General features: G+C 40.0%; 1 long non-coding RNA gene across 1 annotated transcript; it reads right to left on the reverse strand.

Moving 5' to 3' along the window:
• Window positions 1-20817: 20817 nt before the first annotated feature.
• LOC128292873 (uncharacterized) lies at window positions 20818-23351 on the reverse strand. Its single transcript, XR_008282837.1, has 2 exons — window positions 23249-23351; window positions 20818-20969 (listed from the first exon to the last, which is right to left on the reverse strand). It is a non-coding gene; the product is annotated as an uncharacterized LOC128292873 (long non-coding RNA).
• Window positions 23352-24055: the final 704 nt, after the last annotated feature.

The raw sequence follows: 24055 nt of genomic DNA on the forward strand, positions 1-24055 counted from the left end.
TGTGGAGACCATCAGAACTGTTAGGGAATTCTGGGATGTTTTTCCAGAAGAGCTTCCTGGATTACCTCCGAATCGGGAAGTTGAGTTTGGAATCGATTTCTTGCCTGGAACAGCTCCAATATCAATTGCACCCTATAGGATGGCACCGAAGGAGTTAGTGGAACTAAAGGCTCAAATTCAAGAGTTGTTAGATAGAGGCTTCATTAGGCCTAGTGTGTCTCCTTGGGGAGCACCAGTCCTGTTTGTGAAGAAAAAGGATGGAACGATGCGCATGTGCATCGATTATCGCCAGTTGAACAAACTGACGATTAAGAATAAGTATCCACTACCAAGGATTGACGATCTGTTTGATCAACTTAGGGGAGCTTCGGTATTCTCCAAAATCGATCTTCGTTCTGGATACCATCAGCTAAGGGTAAAAGAAGGGGACATTCATAAGATAGCATTCCGAACTCGATATGGACATTATGAGTTTGTGGTCATGCCGTTTGGGCTGACGAACGCACCTGCAACTTTTATGGATCTGATGAATCGAGTATTCCAACCTTACTTGGATTGGTTCGTAGTTGTCTTTATCGATGATATCCTGGTATACTCTGAAACGGAGGCGAAGCATGATGAGCATCTCCGTATTGTGCTGCAAATGTTAAGGGAAAAGGAGCTCTATGCGAAATTCAGCAAGTGTGAATTCTGGTTGAGGGAGGTAACTTTCCTAGGGCATGTGGTCTCTGCCGAGGGGATTAAGGTGGATTCTCGTCAAATTGAAGCAATTCTGGAATGGAAGCCACCTAGGTCAGTATCAGAAATTCGGAGTTTTCTAGGGTTAGCAGGTTACTACAGAAGGTTCGTGGAGGGTTTCTCGGTAATGGTGGCACCCTTGACAAAACTCATAAGGAAAGGAGTACCATTTGTCTGGACCGAGAAACAGCAAAAAGCTTTTGATCGGTTGAAAAAGGTATTGATCAAGCACCGGTGTTGATTCAACCGTGTCAGGAAGGACTTTATCAGATACAAATGATGCGTTGCATGTGGGGTTAGGTTGCGTCTTGATGAAAGAGGGCAAGGTGGTCGCTATGCATCGCGACGACTTAAGGCTCATGAGGTGAATTACCCTACGCATGATTTGGAGCTAGCAATGTGATTTTTGCGTTAAAAATTTGGAGACACTACTTATATGGGGAAAAGTGCATCATATACACGATCATAAGAGCCTAAATTATTTGTTGACTCAGAAGGAGTTGAACCTTAGGCAACGAAGATGGGTGGAGTTGCTTAAAGACTACGACTATTCGATAGAGTACCACCCAGGAAAGGCTAATGTGGTGGCGGATGCGTTGAGTCGAAGGGTTGTTACTGAATTGGGAGCCTTATTCACACGTTTAAGTCTGTACGACGATGGAAGCTTGTTGGTAGAACTGCATGTAAGGCCTACTTGGACTGAGTAGATTAAGGAAAAACAGTTGAAGGACGATTCATTAGCTCTTCGGGTCCAGCAAGTTAAGAATAGTGAGAACGAGGATTTTAGGTTGAACACTGAAGGAGTTCTGTGCTTTCGTGGAAGGGTTTGTATTCCAAAGGACCCTGAATTGAGGCAGTTAATTCTAAAAGAGGCTCATGGTGGACTCTGTGCCATGCATCCTGGAGGGAATAAGTTATATCGAGACTTGCGAGAAGTGTACTGGTGGCCCGGATTAAAACGAGAGGTGACTGAATTTGTTGGGAAATGTCTGACGTGCCAGCAGGTTAAGGCTGAGCACCAATTGTCTTCCGGATTACTGCAACCTGTGAAAATTCTGCTATGGAAGTGGGAAAGAGTAACAATGGACTTTGTGAGTGGGTTACCTTTGACACCCACCAAGAAAGATTCGGTGTGGGTAGTTGTGGATAGGTTAACAAAATCTGCTCATTTCATACCTGTTCGTACCGACTACTCACTGCAAAAGTTGTCCAATTATATGTGGCGGAGGTAGTGCGACTGCATGGGGTGCCAGTGTCGATAATTTCTGATCGAGACCCTAGGTTTACATCTCGGTTTTGGCGGAAGTTGCAGGAAGCGTTGGGTACACGATTGGATTTTAGCACTGCGTTTCACTCATAGACAGATGGATAGTCAGAAAGGGTTATTCAGGTTCTGGAGGATATGTTGAGAGGTTGTATCATTGATTTTCGTGGAAGTTGGGAGGACTACTTGCCATTGGTGGAGTTTTCCTACAATAACAGCTATCAAGCAAGTATTCAGATGGCACCATATGAAGCGCTTTATGGGCGAAGATGTCGTACGCCGACGTGTTGGACAGAGTTGGGTGAACAACGAGTACTTAGACCGGAATTGGTCGCAGACACTGAAAGCAAGGCTAGGCTAATAAGGGATCGGTTAAAGGAGGCATCCGATAGACAGAAGTCGTATACGGATCTGAAGCGCAAGGAGATTGAGTTCGCTGTTGGGGATATGGTTTTCTTGAAGGTTTCCCCTTGGAAGAAAATTTTGAGATTTGGTAAGAAGGGTAAGTTGAGCCCACGGTTTATTGGGCCTTACCGAATTGTTAAGTGGGTTGGACCAGTGGCTTATCAGCTAGAGTTACCACCATTACTGCATCGTATCCACGACGTTTTTCATGTATCCATGATGAGGCGGTATCGATCTGACCCAACTCATATCATACCAGTTGCAGAAATCAAAGTACAGTCAGATTTAACCTTCGAAGAGGAACCTGTGCAAATACTTGATCGTGACGTCATAGTGTTGAGAAGGAAATCAGTTCCACTAGTGAAAGTACTTTGGAGGAACCATGGCAAGGAAGAAGCTACTTGGGAGACTGAGGAGGCTATGCGTCAACAGTACCCTCAACTGTTCTAATAAGGTAAAATTTCGAGGTCGAAATTTCTTTAAGGAGGGTAGGGTTGTAACATCCTGATTTTCGGATTTATTCGCGGTTTTCAATATTTTGTAAAGATTTTAAAATTTTGTATTCGGATGGGAAATTAATATTTTGAGTAGGTAAATGGGCTTATAGAAGGCCCATGTGTTGGCCAAAACCCGGTTGAATTTTTGAATTTTTGGACTTAGGAGTTAGGGGTTCTGGCTAGATGGTCCTTGTATAGAGTTATGGGCAAATTGCATCACAAAAAGAGCCTTGGTAAAGTGGCCAGGGTGACGCCACTAGGCTCCTAAAAGGTGGCGTGTGGAGCTTTGAGGAGGCATGGGATCGATTCCTGTGTTGACAAATAGATGCATTTATTTTAAGTGCGGGAGGGTAGTGTTGGAGTCGGTGGATTACGCTAAAGGAGAGTTTGGATCACCCAAACACTTGGATTAAGGAGTGATAAGGGAGAGATTTAAGGATTTGGTGAGAGATCGAGTTGGCGAATTTAGGGAATTGAAGAGGAAAATTCGGCAGAGGGTTTAGGTTAATATTTCGGCACCTAGGGCTTTGTGAGGTCTTTGTTTTCTTCTTTCGAGCACCACAAGGGTTTTCTTTTCTCTCTGCTCCTCTCTAGCCAAACTTTCACCTATCCTATTCTTCTTTCTCTACTTCCTTCTCCAAAGCCGTCCATCAAACCTGCTATTCATCAGCACTTTTGCCGAAGTCGCAAAAGCCAAAATCCTGTGATCACTGCTTGTGCCGATTTCTTCAAAACCAGGTCCTTCTATGTTCTTTTGTTTTTATTAATCTACGATTATCTTTTCTTAATCCTAGATACCTGACGGCAATTCTACTTCAAGGTCATAGCCTCATATCGTCATCTCCTTCACCACCCAAAAGCCGAAAGTACCATTGGTTTAGGGGCTTATAGCCGAAACTTCTTCAACCCCTGGATTCGGGTTTTACCATTGTTCTAAGGATAAATCTGCACCGGATTGCGTGGAAATCAAGTAGGAGTAAGGGGTAAGTACTTATCATCTCAGATCTGTTCTTATTTTACGATGTTAGGAAAAGCCGAAGTCCCTAAAAATTAGGGAGGCTCTCAATTTGAGCATAAGGCTTTAAGGGTTTGTAACTGATGTTTTCTTTCGGTGATTAAAGTCTTCTTAAGTGTTGGATCAAAAGCGTGAATCATTGGAACAATCAGATTCGGAGCTAGCTATCGATTTTGGCAAAAAGGTAAGGTTTCAAAGGCTTTTAGGGACATGGTTCGATCATGGATAAGTAAGTTTTGGGGTTTAGTGATTATGGTTTGTAAATAAGAACTGTGCTAATAAATTGTAGGACATCGGAAGAGATCTCAGTAGCAGTCGCCGCGAATCAGGTGTGTACCGAACACTCTTTCTTAGTTCAATTCGGCAAAAGCTGAAATGCCGAAATTCCGGCATTTCATGGGCTTGTGAGTATGCGAATGCTCTCAAGACGTGGAGTAATTGTTAGATCTAGCACCACAAAGTGGTAAGTAAGTTCGTGTGACATTTTAGCGTACTTCGGAAAAAGGGGCCAGATGGGCCAAAACTGGGCCTAATGGGCTTACAGACCAATATGGGTAAGAGATGGGCAAAGTAGCATGTTAGTTAGATGATTGAACCAAATTGCATAAAACTGCTAAATAATTACTGTAGTAGCTTGTGTAGTTGCGTAAGTACGAAATTACCCCTAAAGAGCATAATTACCGAAATACCCCTAGGGTTTAAATTGGCTAAACTGCATGATTGATTAATACTGTATTGTACATGATATGCTTTATTAATATATGTTGCATGGGATTGGGGTATTGATGGAGGAAGTATTGAAAGTGGTTCATCCACGTCTCGGAGGCTTTGCCTCAACTTATCGATATTTGAGTGCGTTCTTTAACTGTGGAGTGTAGGGTTGGGTGGGTTGAGATATTCCCACATGGAGTGTAGGGCTGATGCAGGCGGTGTAGCGGTTGGTGGGTTGAGTAGCCTCCTAGATGGGTTTGCATGCATTACTACTATTGTTACCTATGTTATCGAACTGGGCCTATGGGCCACACCGTTATGTAAAAAGGGCTAAGGCCTTGCTCTCAGATTCAAAAGGGCTTCCGTCCACTTTGTAATCGTTATCTGAATGGGGCTTAGGCCCAATGGGCTCGAGCTGATTTGGGCTTTGGATGGGTTTCTGTATACACTGACTTTGCCCAAACTCACCCCTTTTTCTTCCATCCTTGCAGGTGAGCCCTAGTTGGTGGACTTGGAGCTGGCAGGGATTCGGAGTGGCCACACGTTTTCTGCAAATTCATTTTATTCTGGTGAACTAGATTTTCCATATTTTCATTTATGGTTTTGGGTTTTTTTTTGTAATAAGGCCGCTAATTATTTTTATGGTTTGGGTTGTTTCTTTATTATTTAATTCCATTATGATAAAACTGATCTATGATAACTAACGAAATAGATTAGCTCTAGGACGCGTTTTCAAAAACATTAAGTGATTTCAAAATAACACGAATACGAGTAAGACTTCCGCTAAGCAAACGTTTTCAACCTTAATCATTTTCTTAAGATGGACCTAACCAAACGGTTTTCTCAAAATTATACGAGATGTTAGAGTGTGGCAATGGCAGTGTGCATGTCTAGGATTGGATCCGAAGGGAGCTTGGTACTTAAGCAGTCCGACGGACTCACCTCCTCTTCTTCCTGGTTTCCTACCTGGTGCACAGCTTCCATTCACTTTAACTTACTTTTAAAAGTGTCTTTTACAACACCAACTAAGTTTTCCAACTAAGTAATACGGAATGTTTTGAACGCTTCGATGTGGTACATCAGATCCGGTCATAACGTCTAGGCCGGGTTTGGGGTGTTACACGATGCCTTATGGGCTTACAGAACAGCTTTTAAGACTCCTATTAGGACATCACCTTACAGACTTGTTTATGGAAAAATTTGTCATCTACCATTCAAACTAGAGCATAAAGCTTTTTGGGCTATTAAATTCCTAAACCTTTATCCCGAACTTGCAGGAAAAAATAGGTTGATGTAGCTGAACGAGCTTGATGAATGGCGAGCCAATGCACATGAAAATTCAAGCCTATACAAGGAAGCAACAAAGCGGCGCCATGACGTTCGTTTAAAGCAACGAAAACAATTTGAAGTTGGAGATCTCGTCTTACTATACAACTCAAGACTCAAATTGTTTCCCTGGAAAATAAAATCACGATGGTTAGGACCCTTCGTAATTCAATCTGTTCTTCCATATGGCACAATAGAGGTAAGTCACCCATCATACGATACTTTCAAAGTAAATGGACACCGTCTCAAACTTTATAATGGTAAGAATTTTAAAGTCGATGGAGAGGAGCTACGACTTCACAAACCGCCCTGAATAAACCAACAAGGTAACAGTCCAGCTTAGACTATAAACAAGCGCTTCTCGGGAGGCAACCCGAATACTAACGGTTTTAAATTATTTACATTTCAAGTTTTAAACATTTAGGTCACTAACAAAGTACTTAAAGCATAGGTTCCCAACTCCACACAGCCTAGCACACGGTTAGAAACACGGCCGTGTGATATGGCCGTGCAGAAACAGGGTAGAAGGTTTCCCCAAACACGGGTTGCGATAAAACGCCACAGCCGTGCGACATGGCCGTGGTCTAATCTGCCAAATAAACACGGGCGTGTGGCATGCCTGTGTCTAGCACCCGTGGACAACACTGTTAGAATGACACGGGCGTGCAAAAACCTACATGACCATGAGAGAAGTGAACCACACCAGACACGGTCGTGTGACATGATCATGTAGCCACACGGCCTATACACATGGGCGTGCGAGAAGGTCGTGTGACGACATCACAATTCGCGACGAACACGGACGGGACACGAACCACGCGGGCATGTGCATCGACCGTGCCAGTTGAAAAATTAGAATAATTATCCTATTTTATTTTTCTCTCATTAAGTTTTTAAGATTCATTTGTTTTCCTTTTAACAACGGCTTACCTTCATAGTAAAGCTTGCCATCCAGAGTTATCTCCAATACTCGATCTCGTCAATCCAGGAATATCATCCATTCTTAATATAGGAAGTTTCACTTCTCTCCCTATCTATCTTTGTACATTGAGGGCAATGTACATCTTAAGTATAGGGGGTATTTATTTCATTATCAGAAAAATCCCTGAATGATTGCCTTGTTCTCTTGAAAAGCTTTCATATCATATTTAGGATAAATTTTAATTGATTTATGATTTTGTTTGATATATCTTGAATTAAAACATAGGCATTTATACATTGATTGTTTAAACTTTAAGACATTAGAGAATCAAGCATGATGAGTTGACTTTTAAGAATTTAAAATTATAGGTTATTTCCCCAAGTCCAGGTATTACTTTGAATTGGAATTCACGAGTCTAAACATCAAAAAGCCATAACATTTGTGAGATTTTTGAGGCTTTTGAGCATCTATTAATTCTTTCATACTCACTTTCATTATTGCTTTGGGTGCATTAGTATTGAACTGTTATTCTAGAACTTGCTTGATTATGGATGTCGAAACCACACCATTTGATTTGATATGTCAAAATGATTAAGGCACTTAGGATTAACTCACTCATGCCATGAAAAGCCTACCTCCACGATTAACCCCTAGTAAACCCCCTTAAGCCTAACAAGCCATTCCTTGTATTAAACTCAATATTAACCCTTAACCCATTATTGTTGAAATCTCCTAAATTAATTTGATTCCTATTTTTTGTCAGGATTTGAGTTGAGGAAATTGCTTAGCTATGTCTTGTTTGATTATTTAACTTGTTCTTAAAAACAAAAAGAAGAAACTATGTATTCATATTTGTAATTTCATATTCTGAGAAGAAGCTCTGTTGTACGCAAGTGAAGGTTAACTCTTTTTCTAGTTAAGTAATTTTTTAATTCAATCTCAATTCTAACCTTTTCTTTCAGCTTGTGACCACACCCCCTAACCAAGCCTCATTACAACCCTCTAAAGACCTTTTGATTGATGTATCATCTTAAATTATAGTGGTGGAGATTTGATTTTCATGCAAGCCTAAGGTAATGACTTCTCATTATTGACTATTGAGTGCTTCATTTATTGTCCTTAAACACCTCAAGTAATTTGAGTGAATCTTTAGTAAGGATGTGAAACTCTGTGATATTCTGAATCAAAGGTAATTACTTAAATGAGGGGAGACACCTATGTTTGCATGATTACAATGCTCAACTTGGAATGTTTGGAACTTTTATGTTCTTTTAGTTAAATTCTCAATGTATGATTACTTATGGATTAATGTGAGATATTGTGAAAAGAAATTATAAGTTGAGAAGAATTTATTTTGATTATGATATGAGAAGTTTTGCTTGAGGACAAGCAAATGCTTAAGTGTAGGGTTATTTGATAAACCGCAAATTATACCTATTTTTACCCCATGTTTAATGCATTTTATGGATGATTTCTCATTAGAATTGGTGAATTCGATGCTCCTAATGCTTTAATTTCATGTTTTATACTTATGAGAGCATAGGAGAGCGAAAGAAACGAGAAATGGGCCAAAAACGGAGAAAATGGGCCAAAGTACGAAATTAATAAGGCCTAGACCACCTCACACGGGCAAACCACACGGCCATGTCAATTTGGTAGGCTCGAACACAGCCTGAAGTAATCGAACACGAGCGTGTGCCACGGGCGTGTCCATGCCGAGCCCAAGTTAAGTCCAATTCGGAAAAGGCCAATTTTAAGGGTTTTTAGGCATTCCAAAGCCTATAAATACACTATAGAGGAGGAAAAAAAGGGAAACGGAGAAGGGGGAGTAAGGAATTACTCCAAAGAAGCCAATTGATCCATCTGTGAAGCCGGATTCATCATCAAGACTGAAGATCTCTCCTCAATTTCACTTTAGGAGTTTTGGGTTTTCTTTATGTTTTGTATTTTTTATTCTTCTGTGATGTTTTCTTATTTAGTTATGAACTAAAACCCCTAAATACCTAAGGGGAATGAATCCTAAGACGAATCTTGTTATTATTTTCTGAATCGTATGATAAATATTTAACTTGTTCTTAATTATGTGTTCTTAATTCTTGTTTTGATATCCCAGGATACTGATTCAAGACATGCTCTTATTTAGAGGAGGAATAGACCCTGTCTAAGAGTACATTTGTCATACTTAAGCGGAGTTGGTTGCGCGCCTAGGCATAGGGTGACAAGATTTTACCGGATTAGGGTGAAACCTAATAAGGGGATCCATAGATCGAGTTAATGCAACCCTAGAGTGTTAATTAGAGAAAAGTCTCAATTATTCAATCTAGGCTTTAGATGTTATTAGTCTTGAATAGGGATAATAACATAACTTAGAGATCTCTATGGAATAAGTTGAATGAATAAATCATCCGATTCGGAGCCAGAATAACAAGTCTAGGTGGATTTTTCCTTAGGTATTGTCTTAAGTCAATCGATTTTTCCCAAAAGCAATTCCCTAATTCTTTTCTCTGTGCATTCTTAGTTTAGATAATTAGTTAGTTAAAACAAATACCTCTTTATTCTTAGGCTAGATAATAAAAAGACAGTCATTACTAGTACTTTTAGTTCCTTTGGGTTCGACAATCTGGTCTTGCTAAAACTATACTACTGTTCGATAGGTACACTTGCCTACATCACGATAATAGTTACTTCAAGAACGAGTAATTATAAATATTTAAAACCTATCATGAAATCAAGCGATCAAACACCTCAACACAATTAATGTTCAAGATGAAGAAGGATTTGTGGAGCCGAACCAGAACCGCAGGAAGAAACTATGGTAAGCAAAGGTTAAGGTGAGGTAGATCAAAATACAAACAAATCAGTGAATGTCAAATATAAACCTCGTGTACCATACCCCAACGAAACAAGAAGGACCGCTTTGGTAAATTCCTTAAACTCTTAAAAAAATTACATATTATCTTACCGTTTATTGAAGCTCTATCACAGATGCCAAACGCAATGAAATTTTTAAAAGAGCTTTAAATAAATAAGCAGAAGTTGGACGAGGCATCGCATGTGGAGCTAAATGCAGTGTGCTCAGCTATTCTGAAAAATAAGATACCTAACAAACTAAAAGATCCAGGGAGTTTTACGATTCCTTGCTTAATTGGTAGTTTAGATGTTAATAATGCATTAGCTGATTTAGGGGCTAGTATCAACGTCATGCCTTTTAAAATATTCAAGCAACTAGGTCTCAGGAAACCCAAATAGACTAGGATGAGCATTCAATTAGCAGATAAAACTATAAGATTTCCTAGGGGCATTATTGAAGATGTTCTAGTCAAAATCAATAAATTTATATTTCCCGTTGACTTCATTGTTTTAGACATAGAGGAGGATAACAATACTCCTTTAATCCTAGGAAGCCCCTTTTCAGAAACTACTAAAACAATTATTGATGCTGGCATCGGTGAGCTCACGCATCACGTAGGAGACGAAACACTCACCCTTCAAGCTCGCAATTCTGACAACACATCAGAAATTGAAGGTGATCGTCTAAACCATTCTATTAAAACTGACCACATAATACAACCCACTTTGCAAGAGATAAGTCTGAAGGAAGTACATGAGCCACTCATAAACAACGGTAAAGGTTCTATTCATGAAGAAAGAAGGCTGCAAATAGAGGAGCTAGATGAATGGCGAACACATAAACTGAGAACACACGATAAACCAAAACTACGCCAGAACAAGCCCGATACCTCTCCAAATCAACTTAATGTTGGTGATAAAGTCTTATTAGATGCCACAGATCCCCACATTGTCACTACCACACCGAATGAGGAAATCCCTCTTAAGGTACTCTGTATTTTTCCATTCAGTACGGTGGAAGTGAGTCATCCCAAGTTCAGAACTTTTATGGTAAACAATACCCGTTTAAAACCTTATTTTCAGATTAATAGTAGGAATGAGGAGTATAAACTCCTCAAACCACCATGATCATTCAATGGAGAGGTAAGTCAAGCTTAGACTATAAATAAGCGCTTCTCGGGAGGCAACCCGAGCACTAACTGTATTAACTTCTTCCAAAGGTTAGTCTTCAACATTTAACTTACTAACGGAGCTCTTTAATACAGGTTTTCCACAGAGACACGGCCAAGCACACGGGCGTGCTTATGGCCATGTGAAAATAGGGCAAGGATTTCCCCAACACGGGCTACGATACAACACCACAGCCGTGCGACATGGCCATGGTCAAGCCTGCTAAAACAATACGGGCGTGCGACACGGCCATGTGAAAGACCCGTGGTTGAAACTGAGAAACTAGCACGGATGTGCGACACACCCGTGTCCAACACCCGTGGTTGAACCTGTCAAATTAACACGGGCGTGGGGCTTGCACACACGGGCGTGAACGAAGCTAGACACGATCATGCAACATGGTCGTGTGAACCCACACGCTTGAGGTACACGGGCGTGGGGTGAATTTTAGATGAGCCCAAATAGGAAAAACGCGAAACACACAGGCAAAAATTGGGGAACACAGGTGTGTGCCATGGCCGTGTGGCCCAAAATTTATAAATACCCTGCACTATTTACTTTCTTCCCCATTCAAAAACCCTAACCCTAGCCGCTGCAAGTTCACATGGCCTTCCTGCTACACCTGTGCGCTGCCTACAACTCTATTCTCGATGCCCAATCTCTTCCCTTTGCATTTGTTTACTCCTTTTTCTTTTATTTCACTGATTTATAATGCTATTTATCATATTAATCTATATTTTTCATGTTATTTCCATATTAATAATCACATAAATTTCATTTATCAAACAAGTTATCATCTTTCTCATGTTTAAAATCTTACTCATTACATGATTCCTACACTTCAATTAATTAGTTAGAAGTGAATATTCATGGCTAGGATAGTTGAAATAATCATGCATATTGTGTTGACATCTCTTTTCATTCATATAGTATTTTGCATTCCATTCCTTGCCATTTTTACTTATATCACCATGCTCATGCCACAAAGAAATGGGTTATTGAACTTATTGTTTTAATTGAATTTAGTAATTGTGGCTGAATATATTTATGCATTTTCCTTTTTGAATTTAGTCGCATTCCTTTTATATATTATAAATTATCCACTCATCAAAAAGATGAATTGATGTTTCCACTTCTAGGTACACAATGTCGTCTTCAAGAGGAAAGAAAATCGTCATACCTGCTTCAAAGAAGAGGAAGGGAGCGTCCTCTTCCGCAGGTCCAACCGCAAAAATTCGTCACCCTCTCCTACAGTTCCCCCGAGGGCCCCAGGAAGAACTGTTCCAATTACTTCGGGCTCAACCTTTAATTGCAGGCCGCTGTATCGACTGGGCTACTGTAGAACAAGTTCAATTGGTTGATTTGATTCGAGCCCTCCTAACCACCGACCCTTGGGAGCTATTCTTTGGGATTATCGAGCTAACATACCTTGAGCTCACGATAGAACTATGCTCAACATTTCATCTTCAAACCGTAATGACGAACTACGATGATCCCGGCACAGTTCAATTTCGCTTAGATGGATTAATCTGGCAACTAAGCGTCCCAAAGTTCAGTGCTGCACTGGGCTTATATACGAAGGAGTTCAATGAGAGGAATGATTTAGACACTCTCAGTCGCCAAATACACTTCTCCCCCTCGAAGTGCTGGCACACTTTGGCCCCTGGCGCGGCCTCCTATAATCCTAGCCACTCCAAGGCATCAGTTCTCCCACCATCCCTGAGGTACTTACACGCTATTTTAGCTCACAAGATTATGAGGAGGCGAGAGAGCACTGGCGTCATCAACACCCACGATGCCTACTTCTTATGGTGCATGTCGCACGGGCACATCATTGACCTTACCAATTTCATCGCCCTCGCGATTCAGCACCAGACGGAGTGGCATAGGAAGGGGGTCATTTCCATCGGCCCCTATGTGACTTCGCTAGCGCGGCACTTCGGGCTCCTCAACACCGCGGCCCAAGAATCTTCCCTCACCCTCATCGGCCAGATGTCTCCACAAGGCATCTCGAGCATGCTTAGCATGAGGATGATCGAGAGGTACCGAAGAACCTACCGTCCCCAATATCGTCTCGCCCAATCTACCGAGGAGGAAGCCTACGAGGACATTCCTGATGATGTCCCCCCACAGCACAAGGACCCACCGACTCAGCCACCACCACCCTCTCGTCCAGTTCATGTGGCGGCTTCATACACTGACATCTCTGAGCACCTCACTTGTAACACCCAAAACTCGGCCCAGACGTTATGGCCGAATCTGATGTGCCACATTGAAGTTAAAAACCCATGTTTCATTTTAGTGATTTAAAAACCGACTTTTGTTAAGCTAACAAAGTGAATGGGAGCTAGGCACCGGTAGGAATCAGAATGTAAGAGGTGAGCCATGAAGGCGCTAAGTACCAAGCTCTTCTAATGGATCCAATCCTAAACATGCCCACAACCATTGCCACACTTGGTTAAATCGAGTTGTAATTTATTTAAGTTGAAATCTTTGATAAATCGAATAATCGTGGCGTGGTGTTATTTTGAAAACAATTATCATTTTGAAAACACGTCCTAAGTCTAGCCCATTTATTAACAAATGATTAAAGTTATTAAAATAAAATAATCCCGTAAAAATAATTAAAATGGCTTTATTACAACTCAAAACCAAACAATAATATTAATAAGATAAAACTTATAAAGAAATAAATTGGCTACTTATTGCAATTAAAAGAAACAGAAATAGTAGTGTGGCCATCTCCGTGTCCCTCGCAGCTCCAAACCATCTAAGCTTAGGGATTACCTGCACATTTAGAAACTGGGTGAGTTTACGAAAACTTAGTGTGTAATCCCAATAACAAATAAACAGTGAAAACACAGTATCAGTACAATCTGGGCCAAAGCCCTATTTAGTCTTGACATATACTAGGGCCGAAGCCTTTCATTTAACGATTACTGGGCTGAAGCCTTTTCATAAATCATATCACTGGGCCGAAGCCTTTTCATAAATCATATCAGTGGGCCGAAGCCTTTACTGTAAACGGTATGGGCCTTAGGCCCATTTCAATATCACATGTAATGTCAATGGATGTATGCAAGTCCATTTGGGGAGACTACTCGACCCACCATCCGCTACTCTCCACCCGTACCAACCAACACACCATGTGGGGAATGATTCAACCCACCTAACCAACACACCACTGGCAGCATAGCTGCTTTATCATATATCTAGAGGCCTAGCCTCTTTTAATAACTAGGGCAAAGCCCTTTTCGGTAAACTGGGGCAAAGCCCTTTTCAATAAACTAGGGCATAAGCCCTTTTCGGTAAACTGAGGCATAAACCCTTTTCAATAAACTGGGGCATAGGCCCTTCTCAGTAAAGTGGGGCATAAGCCCTTTTCAATAAACTGGGGCATAAGCCCTTTTGCACTTCCTCCATCCATATAAAAACCCAACACAGTGCAACATGTCATGTATGTAGAATGTCATGCCCATATTTGAATAAACAATCACAGTCAAGTCATTCATATCACCAACATATATTCACAATCAATCCGTCAACCACACAATCCAAGTCAGTCACTTGCCCATAAGGGCAAAACAGTCATTTTTCACATTATAAGGGTTTTTTCGTAATTTTACCAAATATCAGGATTTTCCATGTTCATTACAATTATCAATATTTACGAGTGTTTAAACAATGATCTTTAACCCACTTTATCAAATTCGGGCTTTTGGGCCCAAAACCCCTAATGGGCCCTACGAGTGCTGATTTAGCCTACTTAACCCAAATTTTACAACAATACTAACCGTGTTAACGTGCAACTTTTCCAAATTCCATTTTCTATCAATTCTACCCAAATGGATCCGAAAGCCTATTGGGCCCAATTTTAGCCCATTGAGGCCCAGCTTACCATCGTGCACAAAATTGAGTTCTTACCTGTTCCATCGATCCAAACACCGATCTTATCGTATTTATCGTATCTACCCAAACGCAACATTACAAGTTCTTGAAATACCAATATTTTAGCATTTCGGCTTCTCAGCAAATATTAATCTAAGCTATTACTAGGGTTAGTACACACCTGTTACGGGTTGAAGTTGAAACGTTTCCAAAATCAATCGCCTACGATAACCACCACCTGTCACTAAACTTAACTAATCCAATATCAATATATATAAATCCTAAGCACATCAGTCATACGGAACATAAGGCAATATTCGACATTTTACCATATAGGGGTATTACGGTCACTTTACCCTACAGGGGATTTACGGTCTCTTTACCCTACAGGGGCTTTACGGTCTTTTTACCTAATAGGGGTATTTTAGTCATTTCATCCTACAAGGGTGTTTTGGTAAATCTACAAACCAAGGGTATTTCATTAATTTTGTAAACCAATGGTATTTCCACAATTTTTAGAAAGTCAAGGGTATTTCTGTAACTTTGTAAATCAGGGGTATTTTGGTAATTTTACAAATTGAGGGTATTTCGGTAATTTCACAAACCAGTGGTATTTTGGTAATTTTACAAACTAGGGGTTTTTTGGTAATTTTACAAATTGAAGGTATTTCGGTAATTTTACAAACCAAGGGTATTTTAGCAATTTTACAGACTAGGGCATTTTGGTAATTTTGTAAACCGGGGGTATTTTAGTAATTTTGTAAATCGCGGGTAAAATAGTAATTCTGTAAATCAAGGGTAAAACAGTAATTCTATAAATCTAGGGTAAAACGGTAATTCTGTAAATTGAGGGTAAAACGGTAATTCCATAAATCAAGGGTACTTTGGTAATTTTACAATTTGAGGGTATTTTAGTAATTTGGTAACCTAAAGTATTTTAAACAAGGATAACAATACGAATGGGCCCAAAGCCTATTCTCGGCGCAAATGGGCCCACACACTCTGTGGCCCTTTTAGCCCAAATCTAGCCACAGATATGAGATTCACCTAGCCTAGTCTAATATTTACTACACAATCAAACAACTTATCCAATTGGGCCCGTAGGCCCATTGGGCCCACATGACCCCTTTCAGCCCATCACGGCCCGAAGTAGCCATCCTACAACTAGAGTAGCGAGAAATACACACCTGATTGGCGACTGGAGTTAATCCAAGCTCCGAGCACTCTTAGCCGATGCCCAACCCAAACGAGCACGCCATACAGCGAAAGGGATCAGCCAAGAAAGGTACCTTTACTCTTCTCATGGTTCCCTCTATTTAAAGCCAGCTTCGCAACCACTCTTACGTTAGCTTCCCAATGTGGGATCCCTCCAACATCAGAGTTTAAATTCAACACCAACTCTTGCCACCCCCTGTTAGCAAAATAAATGCTCCTTGCTTGCCATGGGATTCGAACCCATGCCTCCCCTCAGATGCTCCACACACTACTTGCCACTAAGCCACAAGGCTTTTTGTGTCATATTTTATCCCCAATTAATTATAAGGTCTAAAGGCCAAAGTCTAGGTTCCCTTAAAAAAAACCAAAATAAATTGCAAGAGCCAAGGCTTGAACCCAGGCTCCCATACAACCTTAATGGCGCCACAACCACTAGACTACAAGCTTTATTGTGTCATTTATTTAACACAATAATTTAAAAACCCTCATCCAAGCATCTAGGTTTTTTTTCTCTTAATACCAAAATTTTTGCTAAAGCCCATGTTTGAACCCAAGATTTCTCTAACACTTTTCAGGGCCATTAACCACCAAAGCAGACATTTAATTGTGTTATTTCATTGCACAATTAAATACCTATATACAACCTCCTTACGGACCTGCACTTAAGGCCCAATACTTCTAGGCCCAAAGTCGGGGTGTTACAATTCTACCCCCCTTAAAGAAATTTTGCCCTCGAAATTTTCCACTCTCAGACTACACCACCACACTTCCGTTGTGCACTCTGATACTAATAATACTAACATACACCCAAAACATTTTTCAATCGGAGCAGATAGATTTCACATGCAACCAATTTCTACATTTCCAGAACACACACCAAACAAATACTAAATCTAAATTCAAGCGTTACAGTTTACTCTAACTATAAAGTTCCAGTATTGTGCTCAATATAGCACTTCAATTTATAACAGCAAACAGAGTTAGAGAACTTATAGATTTGGTGCCGGAGACTCGGTGTGCCACACCTCCAGTAACATCTTTTCAGAAACAAGTCAAGTTTCGTTGAGAGATTTCAAAACAAAATTTTAAAAAAAGCCTTGTCACACCCCAATTTCGGAAAAAGAAAAGAAAAAAATAACAATAATTTTTTTTGCTATCCATACCAAAGCCGAGTTTTGTAACCTAGCTCTGATACCACTAACTGTAACACCCCAAGCCCGGCCCAGACGTTATGGCCAAATCTGATGTGCCACATTGAAGTTAAAAACCCATGTTTCGTTTTAGTGCTTTAAAAACTGACTTTTGTTATTCTAACAAAGTGAATGGGAGCTGGGCACCAGGTAGGAATCCGTAACAGAAGAGGTGAGCCATGAAGGCTGCTTAAGTACCAAGCTCTTCTAATGGATCCAATCCTAGACATGCCCACAACTGTAACACCCCGAACCCGAGACCGTTGCCGGTGTCGGACACGAGGGGTTAACAAGCCAAAACCACTTATGGCACCGACCAATTTGACATTTCCAGGCAAGCTGGAAAACTGCGTCGCTGTCGCCTTAAAAAGCGTATCTCAAGTTTCACAACTCGGAAACTGATTCCGTAAATTTTCCCTGAATTTAGACTCATATATACATCCATGGATTTATTTCTAGAATTTTTGGTCGGGCCAATTGGTACCGTTTATTAGTTAAAGTCACCCATGTTACAGGGGTCGACTACACTGACCTTCGCGCGTTACAACTTGAATATCTCTCTGTACAGGGTTTCAATACTGATGCCGTTTGTTTCTAATGAAACTAGACTAAAAAATAAATCTGCACATATAAGGCATGACTTCTAATTCATTCTGGATAATTTATGGTAAATTTTCAAAGTCACGACAGGGGACCCAGAAACTGTTCTAGCCCTGTCTCACGAGAACTTTAATATCTCTCGGTATACTGTTCATATGATCGTCTCGTTACTTTCATATGAAAATAGACTCGTCAAGGTTCGATTGCATAATTTATTCACTAATTAACACCATTCCTACAAATTGTGGTGATTTTCCACATCCACGTCACTGCAGCTGGCAGCATCTGTTTTTAAGGTAGGCTTTACCTATATTGTAGTTCCCATGGACCAACTATAGTCTAGTCATACTTAGGTCCAACATATGATCATATTTAGCCATTCCAATGGCTGATCATGTGACCAACTCTCTCATTCCAAACCATAATCACATCATGAAACCAAATATAATTACAAACCACATATGGTCAAATTCCATACTCCACTTTTACGAACCATTTTCGCATGGCCGCACACATATACATCACAAGTACTTAAAAACAACCGAGAGTAGTCCTATACATGCCATATCCAAAACTCAACTAAAGGAGTACCAAAAAGGGCTTTGATAGTGTGGTTGACTTCAACTTCTATGATCCCGAATCCGATAACGAGCAAAATCTATAAACAGAGAAACAAAGAAACGGAGTAAGCAATTTATGCTTAGTAAGTTTCGAGCCATAATATACACACAACCAAAGCATAGCATTCAAGTAGCTAAACAATAATTCATATGCACAATTTCTCAAAGACATGCTTACTTCACAATCCCAACTCTTATATTCATACACAAATAACGGCCTAGTTAATGCCGATAGCTCATTTATCATTAGAGCGAATATTTATACGCACTTACTCATAGTGTGCGAAGCACACACAAAACATACCTTGTTGTTGGGAATTTCACAAGTGCATTAACTGAAAATTTTCCAGCAAGTTCAAAGTTCTCGAATCACATACCTTCGAGTTTATCCGGATATAGCTACTCGTTCAAACGCCTTCGGACATAGCCGGTTATGGTAACCCGCACAAAGGCCTTGGGACTTAACCCGGATATCACAATTTGCACAATTGCCTTGAGCTTAGCCCGGATATCATAACTCGCACAATTGCCTTGGGCTTAGCCCGGTATCACAATTTGCACAATTACCTTCGGGCTTAGCCCGATATCACTCGAACATTCATACACATCTTTGTTTCAATTTCATAACACAACTTTTATGCACAATTCCTTAGCAAAATATCATTTCGGCTCAATAGCCACATACAAAGTCACAATTTCGATTGCTCATTACTTCATTCAATCGAATCAAAATCTAAGTTTCGATACTCAAAACTTACCTCGGACGTGGTCGAACGATTTAACTGACTATTCGACGACTTTTTCCTTCCCTTATTGGATTTAGCTTCCCTTTGCTCTTGAGCTTAATTTAACAAATAAATTGGTTTTATCATTTGAGCATCGAAGAGGAATTCAAGATACCTAGCCAATATATATGCTCATTAGGCATCAAAGTCACATATGTACGAAATCACGAATCGAACTCAACACATTAGTTAATATTCCTCTTAGCGAATTTTCTAAGCCAAGAATAGGTATCAATATGCTTGCCTCTAACCGAATGCATGCACACCAATTTCCCCTCATGTGGCGAATATGCATGTCCATGTTGAGGCCAATTATGCACTTAATACCACACAAAACAGCATGCATTTTACTAACTAACGCATTACATATTGTAGCTCAATACACATCTCTCATGTACTTCATAACCAAACATCATCACAAGCAAATATATACCTTGAAATAGTATATATGTCATGCCAATACATCATGTGCAAACATGTATACACATATAGGTGCAAGGTCAATCTCAAGGGGTTCGTACCCATCCAAACACAAATTTTACCAATCAAGTAACAAGCATAAATCATGCTCATGAATGCACCATGGCGAATACATCACAACCATACTCTTTCAACTTCGGTCATGGTTAAACAAAGAATTCAATGTCTTACTCAAGATTGCTACAAAGAAATTTCAAGAGTAGTCAATCCATCATTGCATGCATCATTAGCAAGCTTCACATTTAGCATGCAATGGCTTCAACACAATAACAACCTTGGCCAAATACCATTTCCATGGCATAACAAGGATTTGAACCATGGCTAACATGAACATCAAGTTAGCAACTAAAACATGCATGAATCTCATGACACAACCTCATACATACCTTAATCTTGATGCAAGTATAGCCAAAATCTCCTTCTAGATCTCTTCCAAACCAAAAATGGAGCAAAAATCCTCCTTCTTCCTTAGTTTTGGCTCAAAGAAAGGATGAACAAAATTTTTCTTTCTTTCTCTACAACTCACGGCAATGGGGGAATACCACACTCACACACATTTTTTTTTCATTCTTTTCTTACCCATACACCTTTGTTTATTATTTCTCCCTAATGCACCAACAAAACATGTTTCATGACATGTTTTGCCCATCCTCTCTTGCCATGGCGGCCACTTCATGTTGGGGGGAATTTGACATGCAAATCCCTTATTTTTGCATGCATGAGCAACTAGTCATCACACATTTCCCCATCATACTTTCAAATTTCACTACTAGGTCCTTTCTAGTGAAATTCACATTTATAACACTAAATCGAAACATCAAAAATGTCACACACAAATTAACACATATCATAGGCATCAAAATAAATTTTAAATTATTTTTATGCCTCGGTTTTGTGGTCCCGAAACCACATCCCGACTAGGGTCAATTTTGGGCTGTCACAACAACCATTGCCACACTTGGTTAAATCGAGTTGTAATTTATTTAAGTTGAAATCTTTGATAAATCGGATAATCGTGGCGTGGTGTTATTTTGAAAACAATTATCATTTTGAAAACACATCCTAAGTCTAGCCCATGTATTAACAAACAGATTAAAGTTATTAAAAATAAAATAATCCTAGAAAAATAATTAAAATGGCCTTATTACAACTCAAAACGAAACAATAATATTAATAAGATAAAACTTATAAAGAAATAAATCGGCTACTTATTGCAATTAAAAGAAACAGAAACAGTAGTGTGGCCATCTCCGAGTCCCTCGCAGCTCCAAACCATCTAAGCTTAGGGATTACCTGCACAGTTAGAAACGGGGTGAGTTTACGAAAACTCAGTGTGTAATCCCAATAACAAACAAACAGTGAAAACACAGTATCAATACAATCTAGGCCAAAGCCCTATTTAGTCTTGACATATACTGGGCTGAAGCCTTTCATTTAATGGTTACTGGGCTGAAGCTTTTTCATAAATCATATCACTGGGCTGAAGCCTTCTCATAAATCATATCATTGGGCCGAAGCCTTTACAGTAAACGGTATGGCCCTTAGGCCCATTTCAATATCACATGTAATGTCAATGGATGTATGCAAGTCCATTTGGGGAGACTACTCGACCCACCATCCGCTACTCTCCACCCGTACCAACCAACACACCATGTGGGGAATGATTCAACCCACCCAACCAACACACCTCTGGCAGCATAGCTGCTTTATCACATATCTGGAGGCTTAGCCTTTTTTAATTACTGGGGCAAAGCCCTTTTGATGGCCGGGCAAAGCCCTTTTGATGGCCCAGGGGCATAAGCCCTTTTCAATAAACGGGGCATAAGCCTTTTCGATGGCGGGGCATAAGCCCTTTTCAATAAACGGGGCATAAGCCCTTTTGCACTTCCTCTATCCATATAAAAGCCCAACCCAATGCAACATGTCATGTATGCAGAATGTCATGCCCATATTTGAATAAACAATCACAGTCAAGTCATTCATATCACCAACATATATTCACAATCAATCATCAACCACACAGGTCCAAGTCACCACTTGCCCACAAAGGGCAAAATAGGTCATTTTCACATTATAAGGGTATTTTCATAATTTTACCAAATATCAGGATTTTCCATGTTCATTACAATTATCAATATTTCTGAGTGTTTAAACAGTGATCTTTAACCCACTTTATCAAATTCGGGCTTTTGGGCCCAAAACCCCTAATGGGCCCTACGAATGCTGATTTAGCCTACTTAACCCAAATTTTACAACAATACTAACCGTGTTAACGTGCAACTTTTCCAAATTCCATTTTCTATCAATTCTACCCAAATGGGTCCGAAAGCCCATTGGGCCCAATTTTAGGCTATTGAGGCCCAACTTACCATCGTGCACAAAATTGAGTTCTTACCTGTTCCATCGATCCAAACACCGATCTTATCGTATTTATCGCATCTACCCAAATGCAACATTACAAGTTCCCGAAATACTGGTATTTTAGCATTTCAGCTTCTTAGCAAATATTAATCTAAGCTATTACGAGGGTTAGTACACACCTGTTATGGGTTGAAGTTGAAACGTTTCCAAAATCAATCGCCTACGATAACCACCGCCTGTCACTCAAACTTAACTAATCCAATATCAATATATGTAAATCCTAAGCACATCACCATACGAAACATAAGGGCATATTCGACATTTTACCATACAGGTATTATACGGTCACTTTACCCTACTGGGGCTTTACGATCTCTTTACCCTACGAGGGCTTTACTATCTTTTTACCTAATAGGGTATTTTAGTCATTTCATCCTACAAGGGTGTTTTGGTAAATCTACAAACCAAGGGTATTTCAAGAATTTTGTAAACTAATGGTATTTCCATAATTTTTAGAAAGTCAAGGGTATTTTTGTAACTTTGTAAATCAGGGGTATTTTTGTAATTTTACAAATTGAGGGTATTTCGGTAATTTCACAAACCAGTGGTATTTTGGTAATTTTACAAACTAGGGGTATTTTGGTAATTTTACAAATTGAGGGTATTTCGGTAATTTTACAAACCAAGGGTATTTTAGCAATTTTACAGACTAGGTATTTTGGTAATTTTACTGATCGAGGGTATTTTGGTAATTTTGTAAACCGAGGGTATTTTAGTAATTTTGTAAATTGAGGGTAAAACAGTAATTTTGTAAATCAAGGGTAAAACAATAATTCTATAAATCGAGGGTAAAACGGTAATTCTGTAAATCGAGAGTAAAATGGTAATTCTATAAATTGAGGGTACTTTGGTAATTTTACAATTTGAGGGTATTTCAGTAATTTGGTAAACTAAAGTATTCTAAACAAGGATAACAATACGAATGGGCCTAAAGCCTATTCTCGGCCTAAATGGGCCCACACACTCGTGTGGCCCTTTTAGCCCAAATCTAGCCACAGATATGAGATTCACCTAGCCTAGTCTAATATTTACTACACAATCAAACAACTTATCCAATTGGGCCCGTAGGCCCATTGGGCCCACATGACCCCTTTCAGCCTATCACGGCCCGAAGTAGCCATCCTACAACTAGAGTAGCGAGAAATACACACCTGATTGGCGACTGGAGTTAATCCAAGCTCCGAGCACTCTTAGCCGATGCCCAACCCAAACGAGCACGCCATACAGCGAAAGGGATCAGCCAAGAAAGGTACCTTTACTCTCCTCATGGTTCCCTCTATTTAAAGCCAGCTTCACAACCACTCTTACGTTAGCTTCCCAATGTGGGATCCTCCAACATCGAGTTTAAATTCAACACCAACTCTTGCCACCCCATTAGCAAAATAAATGCTCCTTGCTTGCCATGGGATTCAACCCATGCCTCCCTCGGATGCTCCACACTACTTGCCACTAAGCCACAAGGCTTTTGTGTCATATTTTATCCCCAATTAATTATAAGGTCTAAAGGCCAAAGTCTAGGTTCCCTTAAAAAAAAACCAAAATAAATTGCAAGAGCCAAGGCTTGAACCCAGGCTCCCATACAACCTTAATGGCGCCACAACCACTAGACTACAAGCTTCATTGTGTCATTTATTTAACACAATAATTTAAAAACCCTCATCCAAGCATCTAGGTTTTTTTTCTCTTAATACCAAAATTTTTGCTAAAGCCCATGTTTGAACCCAAGATTTCTCTAACACTTTTCAGGGCCATTAACCACCAAAGCAGACATTTAATTATGTTATTTCATTGCACAATTAAATACCTATATACAACCTCCTTACGGACCCGCACTCAAGGCCCAATACTTTTAGGCCCAAATTCGGGGTGTTACAATTCTACCCCCCTTAAAGAAATTTCGTCCTCGAAATTTTCCACTCTCAGGCTACACCACCACACTTCTGTTGCGCACTCTGATA

Source organism: Gossypium arboreum, chromosome 5 (assembly GCF_025698485.1).
Source record: "Gossypium arboreum isolate Shixiya-1 chromosome 5, ASM2569848v2, whole genome shotgun sequence".
NCBI lineage: Eukaryota > Viridiplantae > Streptophyta > Magnoliopsida > Malvales > Malvaceae > Gossypium > Gossypium arboreum.